Source organism: Nannospalax galili, unplaced genomic scaffold (genome assembly GCF_000622305.1).
Source record: "Nannospalax galili isolate Female #2095 unplaced genomic scaffold, S.galili_v1.0 scaffold1328, whole genome shotgun sequence".
NCBI lineage: Eukaryota > Metazoa > Chordata > Mammalia > Rodentia > Spalacidae > Nannospalax > Nannospalax galili.
The window spans coordinates 1,420,782-1,431,346 of record NW_008358795.1 but is presented as its reverse complement, the minus strand read 5'-3'; the positions used below and the strand labels follow the sequence as shown (position 1 = coordinate 1,431,346).

Sequence of the window (10,565 nt, the reverse complement as noted above, 5' to 3'; positions counted from 1 at the left end):
CCCCCCCCCCCCCCTGCCACTCCTCAGGAAGGTGTGCACACATAGCCACATGCCAGGTTGCAGGCCTATGTGTGTGGGACCAACAGAGGAAACACACCCCCCCACCCCCCACCCCCACCCTGCCACTCCTCAGGAAGGTGTGCACACATAGCCACATGCCAGGTTGCAGGCCTATGTGTGTGGGAGGGTGTGTGTGCACCACTGTGTGTGGAGGCGTGCCTGGGTGAACTCATAGTGTGTGTCCGTGTGACCCTCCTGTGAGGCTGTGGAACGTGTCCGCAGGCAGGGCTGTGTGTGCACACGTTCACTTCGTCCAGCCCTGGGTCTGCCGACCCTGGGGCCACGTTGGTTGGCCTGGGGACCGGGTGTCCAGGAGGAGGGAGGAAAGGCCTGGGCCCGTCTGCTCAGTGTCACACCGCCATGATGCTGGGGAGCGGGGGTGGGTGGGGGAGGGTCCCCACCTCTGCACCCCTTGTTTGGCCTTCCTTGTGTCCGACTTCTGACTTCCTTGCACCTCACTGTGGCCGCTGCCCCATCCCACCCGGGACATCGGCCTCCCTTCCTCACCAGGCACGGATCAGGATGGTCCTTGCCTACCCGTTTGCTCAGCTGAGCCCCTGGTCCTGGGGTGCCTGAGGAAGCCTTCTGGTGCTCGGATCCGCCAACTGCATGAGAGGTTTGTGTGGCTGGGGGACGTGCCATGGCAGCTCTGGGGATCCCAGGTCTCTGGTGGAAGTTTGGTCCCCACACGATGAGCCCTCCCCAGGCTATCAGGAGAACAGGAGGGTGAGATCAAGCCAGTTTCTGTCCAGTCCCCAGTCCTGCCCAGTTTCATCTAGCCCTGTGGCTTCCCTCAAGCCGCACCCCGGATTGCACTGCCTCCGGCTCGCCACACTGGAGCTCTGGTGCACCTCCCTGGCCTCGGCACTGTCGTTTCTTTTCTGTGGCTCATTTTCTATGTGGACTGAAGATAACCCCATTTCTCATATTGTTAATAGACACCCCCCCCCCGTGTTTCCAGGTGAAATCCATGCTGACCTCAGACCCAGCAGTGGAGGCTGGTAGATCCTCTGTCCCAGACTCGGTTCCCCCACTTCCCTTAGGTGAGCCACCACCTACTGGCTTTCTCCTTTGCTCCGTATTAGCTGAGGGATTCTAAAACACCCTGCATTCATCAGTCAGTCTTCACGTCAGTCGGTCTGTCTGTCCATAAACGGACCCACCCATCTGACCATCTGTTAATCTGACTGTCCATACATCTATTCATCTGTTTACTCATCTGTTTACTGATCCATCTGTGCACCCACCTATCCACCCATCCATCATCCACACATTTACCTGCCTGGCCATCCACCCATCTAATCTATACCACCCTACACCCATCCACCCACCATCCATCCATGCACTGTGAATGCCTTAATCTTTTTATGACCTTGACACCCACCCACCCACCATCCATTCCCCCATCCATCCATGCACTGTGAATGCCTTAATCTTTTTATGACCTTGAAAGTCTTCAAATGTGTTCTCTCTTTTAAATCTCTTAGTCTTTTATTTTGAACCCTTTATTTCCCTAGTTCAACTTGAAACTAACACCCTCCACCTGGGGAAAGCTCTCCCCCTTCCCACACTAGTTCTTTGCTTACCCCCTCCATTGCTGCCCGTTTGTGCAAGGACATTGCTTTTCAAGGGGGTGAGAGGGCTGGGGTGTGTCCCCAGCCTGAGCTGAGCAGTGTTTTATAGATGGACAAAAATTTGACCTGTTATAAAATTATGTTTTGGGTCATTTTCCTTTCATAACTTATCTGTTGTGTTTTGGCATTTAAAGTTTTCATCAAAAGTCGCATACTTTCCTGGTGGTAGAGATATGGCCTGGAGGTCATAGGTTGAGGCATCAGATAGAAAATAAACATCTCGCAGCACCTGTAGACGCTCATCTCTCACCTCATTCCTGCTGAGCCCATCTCGTGAGCAGATAGAGCATCATCTCTATTCTTGGGGAAACTTTTCTTCTAGTACATCTGTCCCATTTGTTTCTTACTTCCACTGGGTCAGTTTGCAGTTGCTGTGACCCCAGCTCCCCCATCTGGCTCACAGAGCCTTGCCTTTTTTTCCTTTAAGTTCTGGTCTAGAATCTCAAGGCTCTGATTTCCTTTTCTTTCTTTCTTCATTGGTTTGGTTAGGTTTTGAGACAGGGACCCAACTGCCCTCAGATTGGCAGCTGTCCTCCTCTATCTGCCTCCTGAGTACAGGGATTATAAAACCATGCTGCCACACCCAGCAGGTTTCTTTTTTCCGTGTGTGTGTGTGTGTGTGTGTGTGTTGTGTGTGGACAGGCACACACATGCCATAGTGTGGTTGCAGAGGTCAGAGGTCACCTCGGGTGTCTGTCCTCACCTTCTACATTGAGGCCTGCTTTCTTTGAGTTCACTGCTTCCTAATCCAGGCTAACTCTCCCTCCAGGGGAATTCCCATCTCTATCGCCCCCCCTAACCATTGGAATGTTGGGGTTACAGAGGGTGACACTGCTCCACTTCACATGGGTGCACAGGATCCAAACCCAAGTCCTCCACAGTTGCCCATGGAGCTACCTCCGCCATCCTGAGATTGGTCTTTCCTGGTTGCCTTTTGCTCCCTGGTGAAGAAGGATGTGGAGTTACCAGTGGGGGTGGGGCTGAGATGACAGGCCCGTGATGGGGTTGCCACACTGAGCTGCTGAGTGTACGTGGAGTCAGGGATCATGGGTAAAGGAGAGAGAGGAGCAAGTCTTAGGGACTTGAGAGACGATGAGGGTCAGCCATGAGGGGTGATGAACGCGGGGGCCTGTAGGGTCTTGAGTCCCATGAGTGGCTGCAGTCAAATCTGTGCTGGGGTGAGGTTTATGACTTTCTGGGACTTGATAGAGTCCTTCTGGGCTTACTCCGCAAACAGACCAGCTGCAGGGCAGTTAAGGGCAGATGGCATGGGGCAAGGCAGAGCAGCCTGGCACAGGCAGGTGTGGAGGGGCAACTCCTGGGCAGCTGACTGACTACTCAGTGCTCAGGGTACAGGTGAAGCCAGTCTGACAGGCACCTACCAGAAGACCTGTCTCCCAGGAAGAGTGCAGGACTTCAGCACCAACCATGTTTGTATACACAGATTAGGCCCTGGAGCCTCCATCCGTGGGGATCCTACAAGCCCAGGTTCCCAGGGTCGTCTGGGTCACTTGGTTATTGCCTCCTGAAGGAACGCTGTTCCAGGCCTGCATGTACCACATCCTCAGGGATGAGAGGGAGCGGGACAGTTGTCCTTGGTAATGGAAGGTCAGGATGAGGCCAGGGCGATGGCCAGGAACACTATAGGCAGCAGTGACTGATGATCGATGTTGGCTGAGCAGGAGACTTAGGACAGGGGACCAGAGTCCTGCCAGGGTCCCTGAGGGGATGCCCCATGGGACACATCTCTGCTACTTGAGTCCCACTGCAGTCAGGCCTCCCTCTCTCCATCCCTCTGTCCTGCAAGGATGCACTTATCTGAGGCCAGTAGATGTGCCCGTTGTAACTGCCCATTTAGCTCCCCAGTCACTGGGTCAGAAATTCCTGTGTGACCAGGAATGGGAAGTCCCCCTAGGAAATGCAGTGGCCTGTGGCAGGGCCATGGCAGGTGGTGGTGTGGGGAGGTATGTGGGCTCGTGAGTGGTTCAACCTCATCTTGCAGGGTTGCTGGTCTGAGCCCCTACAGAGCTAAGGCCGTTGGTCTGCCTCCAGCCTCCAGGGACCCCACACTCACCCCAACCCCCACTCTTTCTGCACCCTCACAGCTGTCAGTCTCTGTGGCATCCTCTGGTCACAGTGCTCTGACTCTGTCCTCTGTCATCTCTGCCTGTGGCTGCATTTTGAGGCCACCCTGTAACCCAGCTCCATCTCTGCCTTCGTTCTGTCTACAAGGTCATTTGTGCCATGTGACATCATAAATCCAGACTCCTGTGCCAGGCTGAGTGCCCAAGTGTACAAGGTCCCTTCTTCCCTTCTGGGGCCTCTGTCCCTCTGGTCTACTTGGCCAGCCCTGGCCCTTCCAGACAGGCTGTTCCTGGTGGGCTGCCCAAGTGTCCCCAGCCCAGATGTCTACCTGGTATCCCAGGGTCATCCTTGGCCCCTGCGGCCCCTGCCCCCTTTGCAGTCTGCCCAGCCCCGCCTACCACCTCCTGGCCGTGCTGGGCATCTGACTTCTGGGCTCTGTGAAGAAAGGAGTCCTTGACCAGCATGGGTGGATCCTGTTGTCTTCAGTAACCCTGGGAACCGTGGGGACCTGTTCCTTTCTCCTTCACAGTCTCCTGGGCTACCTAACCAAGTACGACTGCTCCAGCGCAGACATCAAGCCCATAGGTGGCATCAGCAAGACGGACCTGAGAGGCTTCGTCCAGTTCTGTGCTGAGCGTTTCCAGCTTCCCGCCCTGCGGAGGTGATGCTCCTGTCGGGCCAGCAGGACCACCCTCGCCCCAGCTCAGGCCCTCAGTATCTCCCTATGGCCTGATGAAAGCAGCCCACCCTTCAGCCAGGCGCTTGGGTCCTGTGACCCAGACACCCCTTCCATAGGTGTTTCTCAGGCCTGGGAGTCAACCCAGCCATGTCACCTACACTCTCCCAGTCTGGCCACATCTCAAGGCAGGGGACAGGTGCTGGTGCCTGGCAGGCCTGGTGTCTGGGGACTGCCTGCTAAGGACACCCATAGCCTGTCAGGCCACTGCAGCATCCTTCCTGGTACCCAGAAAGTCTGTCTCCTTGCTCTCTTCACTGGGGTGACTGTGCCCCTCCTCCCCCAGGGACCTCAGGCAGTGTGCTGAGACATATTAGTTTGATAAAGTGTTTGTTCCTGGGAAGGCTGGACATCCTCCCAAGTGCCCTGCAGTGTACAGGACGCTGCCCTACTTCGCCCCACCCCATCCATCCCACCAAGAGTCTTCTGACCCCAGGTACCAACAGTCCTGTGGCGAAGGGACCCTACACTGCCCTCCCCATTCCTGGTCCACCATCCTTCAGGTCAGGAAGCCCAGAGTGCCCCAGTGCTGCCTGGCTCAGTCGTGGTGGCCAGCCGCCACTTTCTGCTGAGGCTCAGCCAACTGGCAGCCCTGGTGATTGGCCCGTGTCTTGACTGCAGCATTCTGTCTGCACCGGCCACTGCAGAGCTGGAGCCCTTAGCCAACGGACACGTGTCCCAGACAGACGAGGTAATGACATCTCCTCTTCCTGCTCCCTGGGTGGCTGGGCTGGGTCCCTTCACAGTGTCCTTCTGCCCTGAAGAAGCTTTTCCACCATGGGCCCTTGGCTCACTCTGGGTCAGTGGTGTGACCGGCTTGCCTTACTTTGACTCGGTTCTCATTGTGATGGAGGCCGAGGAAGGGGTGATGAGGTGAGTCATGGAGATCGGGGATGGCAAGCTGAGGAATGCAGCTTCCTCAGAGCAAACTGTCTCTCCGCGGACCTCAGAGAGACCTTGAGGTGGGATCAGTACCCCCTCTGGCTTCGGCTGTGGCCTCCAGCTGTGTCAGATGCTGGAAGAAGGAAGTTGCTGTGGACCCGACAACCTCCCTGGATCACAAAGATTTTCTCTTCCAGGAGTTTTAGCCCTTACGTCCAGGCCTGGGTTAACCTGTATGTGCAGTGTGAGGGAGAGATCCAGCTTCATTCCCCATCTTGCTGTTCACAAACGTCACAACACTATTTGTTATAAGAGACATTCTCCCCTCCTCCCCACTCACCTGGGCCTTCCTGGTGTCTGCTCCTTGGAAATGGCTTCACGTTTCATTGATCTCCAGACCATCGTCAGCACCACACTGCCCACTTGACTATAACTATTTAGTGAGTTTTAAAATCAGGAGGTGGGGCTGGAGAGATGGCTCAGCAGTTAAGAGCACTGACTGCTCTTGCAGAGGACCCAGGTTCGATTCCGTTTTAAATCAGCTCTTTGATATACAAACTTTACTAGTTGTTAAAGAAGAAAGTAAGTTTACATACAAATGAGATGCATGTACCTGTGTATCTAAAACAGTACTAGTGAAATATGTATTAATTTGATACTTACATGCTGAAAAATAAAAGTAGGAAAATATTAAAAGATCTTTCTTTTCCATAATTAAATCATTTTGTTTCTATAAGAGTAGAAAGCTGGGGCTGGAGAGATGGCTCAGCAGTTAAGAGCACTGACTGCTCTTGCAGAGGACCCAGGTTCGATTCCCAGCACCCACATGGTGGCTACGAACCGTCCTTAACGGGGAATCCGAGGCCCTCTTCTGACCTCTGCGGCATTGCACGACACGGGTGCACTCACATACATGCAGGCAATATACTCATACACATAAAATAAAAATAATAATAAAACATTTTTAAAAATCAGGAGGTACATGCCAGGTGTGTGATAGCACACTCCATTAGTCCCAGCACTCGGGAGGCAGAGGCAGGTGGATCTCCGTGAGTTCAAGGCCAGCCTGGTCTACGTAGTGAGTTCCAGGCCAGCCTGGGCTTCAGGGAGACCCCATCTCGAACAAACCAACAAATTAGGAGGCATGAGTTCTTTGTGTTTTTTTAAAAAGATATTTTAGAGCCAGGCATGGTGTCACAAACCTGTAATTACTGTACTCAGGAGGCTGAGGCAGGAAGATGCTAAGTCTGAAGCCAGCCTGGACTACATAGTAAGTTCCAGGCCAGCCCAAGCTTCACAGCAAGACCCTATCTGAAAAGTAAATAATAATAATTTGGCTACTCTGGGTTCTTTGAATTTCCAGTTTTCATAGGAAATTTTTTAGATCAGTTTGTCAATTCCTATAAACAAACAAACAAACAAACAGAAAGCCCACTGCCACAGAAAATTCCAGCTTGGTTTTTAAAATATTTTATTTATGATTTTTATTTTGTCTGCATGAGTATATTGCCTGCGTGTGTGTTAAGTGCAACCATGTTGTGCAATCTGCAAGGATGTCAGAAGAGGGTGTCACATCCCCTGGAACTGGAGTTAGGGACAGTTGTTAGCTGCAATGTGGGTGCTGGAACTCGAACCCAGGTCTGCAAGAACAGTCAGTGTTCTTAACTCTTAACTGCTGAGCCATCTCTCCAGCCCCTCAACCGTGTTTTTTAGTTTTCAAAATATAAGCACTCCTTTGGTTAAACTTAATAATGTTAGCAGAATTAGTGTCCTTAAGTTTATCACCAGTGCAGAGAGAAAACAGGCTTTTGTGTTCTAATCCTGATTTCCACAGTCTTGTGGAACTTACTGATTAGTTCTAATGGCTTTGGGTGGGTTCCTTAGGAGCTTTATGAGTGAGTTCAGGCTGTCTGCTTGTCCCTCCTCTCCCATCTGAATGCCTTCTGTTTCCAGTCTTGCCCAGGCCCCCCAGGAAGAACTTTGGGTACAGTACTGAATGCAGTGGAAGAGGAGGCACCTGTTTTAGTCTTTATTTTACATTTGGCTGTCAGCCTTAAGCCTTTAATGGCTGTACCACCTCTCCAGCCCTAGTCCTTATTTCAGAGGACAGGCTTACAGTGCTTCTCTACTGTAAGTACGCTGTATGCAGCTGTAGATTTTTGTGTGTGTTCATCTTCATATTTATGAAGTTCTCTCTATTTCTAAGGGTTTGGGATTTTTAAATATTTTACTTATTATATTATATGTATGAGTGTTTTGCCTGTGTGTATAGTGTGTGGATCATGTGAATGCAGTGCTCCCAGAGGTCCAAAGAGGGCGTCAGATCCCCTGGAACTGGAACAGAGGGTTGTTCGCCGCCATGTGGGTACTGGGAATGGAGACCATGTCCTCTGCAAGAGCAGCCAGTGCTTTTAACCACTAAACCATCTCTCCAGCCCCATCTCAAGACCCTTTAACTTGATTGCCCCTGCAAATACCCTTCTTCCAAATAAATTCCCAATCCCAGGAACCAGTTCTTAGGACATGAGCACAGTGAACCCGAGTTCACCCCTTGCTCCCCACACCCTGCTGTCAGGTTCTTGGTCATTTTCCTAACCTCAGCTCCTGTTGACCAGCCAGTGCTGAGAAGCCATGCTAGACACCACTCCTGGCCCTTGCAGGGAGTCTTGCCTCTCTGGACCTCAGGTTCCCCCACCACAGGAGGCTCTGAGCTCCCCTCCTGCATCTACCCCCTGTGCTCTGAACACACTTTGACCCCGCAGGAAGACATGGGGATGACGTACGCAGAGCTGTCTGTCTATGGAAGGCTCTGTAAGATAGTCAAGACCGGGCCCTACTGCATGTTCTGCAAACTGCTCAACATGTGGAGAGACATCTCCCCACAACAGGTAAACCAGGTGTGATGTCACAGAGAACGGCAGATCGGCTGGCCTAAGCCATCCCAAGATGATAAACCCGTTTCACACACAGCAGCACCTTCTAACTCTCATCTTCACCAGCTTGGGGCTTCTGGCTGCCCTAAGTTAACCTGAGTGTGGACCAGCCACTCAGGGACACAGACCCTGCATGTGCAAGTGTAGCCAGAGGCTTCACAATCAGAATAGACCTGTTTTCTGCAGGCCACAGGCTTGCTAGGCCTCCTGGAGCAGAGTGCTGGGGTATCAGAACCAAGACTCCATAGTCCTGCCGCTCAGCCAGCCTTGGTGTGAGGTTCCTCCACACTGGGAATTAATACCAGGACCGCAACTAATAGGAATAGGGGGGGCCTCCCAAGCATTCATCACTAAATATTTCTATAAATGGGAGGACCCTGATGGAGAGGTTGAAACAATAAGACCCCTAATTGCAGATATTGCTACAAACCTCCTAGGACGAGATATCTTGGAAGACCTCAATGTAATTCTTACTAGTAGATCTAAAAAGAAATGCCTTAAAATAGATGATCAGATGAGGTCCCTAAAACAACAGGACCCTCAATTCTAAGGGCCACTGTTGATTACCACACTCCCTGCCTTGATTGGGCCAACGCAGAGCCAGTCTGGGTAGAACAGTGGCCATTACCCAGGGAGAAATTACTCATTTTACAACAACTTGTGAAAGAACAGTTACAGCTGGGTCACATTAGGCCCTCCAGGAGCCCATGGAACACCCCAGTCTTTGTAATAAAAAGACAGGGGCATGGAGACTGTTGGAGGACCTTAGAGCCATAAATAAAACCATGAAAATATGGGGATCACCCCAAAGAGGCCTACCCATGGTCTCTGCCATCCCCCTTAATACTCCCCTGTCAGTCCTAGATATAAAAGACTGCTTTTTCTCCATCCGTTTGCACAAAAATGTTTGCCAACATTTTGCCTTCTGAGTTCAAAAATTAACAATTCTGGTCCAGCAGATCGATATGAATGGCAAGTTCTGCCACAAGGCATGGCAAATAGTCCTACAATATGGCAGGAGGCTGTTGCTAATACAGTAACACCCCTCTTAAAAAAGGGACTGCATGTTTATCATTATATGGATGACCTCTTGGTCTGTTGACCTCTTAGTCTGGCAAGATGAGGATTCCTCTCTAGAAGACCTAAAAGATGCTATGATAAACACCCTAGAGGCAAAAGGTTTTGTAGTAACAACAAATAAAATACAATCTGTCCCCCCCATTACCTTTCTGGGGACTAAAATAACACCCACTGCTGTTAGGCCCCTCAAACCTGTCCTAGAAGTCCCCCATCCACTCACACTTAACTCACTTCAAAGTTTTCTAGGTAATATTAATTGGCTAAGGCCATGGCTTTCCATCCCCACAAGTCAATTACAGCCACTCTTTGATCTCTTAAAGGGAGACAAAAAACCCAGCCTCCAGATGGTATCTAAACCCAGATGCAAAAAGGCTCTCCAAGTAATTAATGGCCACTTTCAAAAGGCATCACTAGCCAGGTATGACCCCAAGCTACCTGTCCAACTCTTAATATTTAATTCCTCCCCAACAATGGTAGGAGTGATTCATCAGCCATACGGAGTACTAGAATGGCTTCACATGCCAGTAGGTGGCGCTCCTCGCTTCCTTAACGAAGTGGGCACCCTTGCATCCATTGTACGACATGGGAGAGATAGAGCTGTGTAAATCCTAGGAAAGGAACCTGATAATCTTATTGTTCCCTTCTCATTGTCAGATGTACAATGGCTCTTAAAGAATCATTCCTCTTTTGCAATTAGCGTAATAGACTTCCCAGGACAAATTGATAATCACTACCCTAAAGATATATCCCAAAGATAAATGGATGTCAGTTATTCCAACATTTCGCTGGCTACCGCCTAGACTTTTTTGCCATAAACCAATAAAAGAGACTATTACAGCCTTTACAGATGGAGAGAAAAAAGGAGCTGCATTAGTCATATATGACTCTCCTGATGATCCACCTATAATATATTTCCAACCCTTATCTGATAAATCCCCACAGTTTAAAGAGCTCTTTGCTATCTATATTGATTTCAATAAACCCTTTAAGCCCTTTAACCTTTATTCTGATAGCATCTATGCTGTTAACTTAGTCCCATGGCTAGGTCGTTCCTTTATTAAAATTGATGGCAACCCCATCTCACCTCTGCTAATTAAAATTTCCACACTGTTACAAAAGAGAGTGGCTCCATTATTTCTACAACATATCAGGTCC

The 10,565-nt window shown here is 50.6% G+C and overlaps 1 pseudogene; it reads left to right on the top strand.

Moving 5' to 3' along the window:
* Nucleotides 1–8,634, top strand: part of LOC103725051 — a 19,373-nt pseudogene extending 10,739 nt beyond the window's left edge.
* Nucleotides 8,635–10,565: the final 1,931 nt, after the last annotated feature.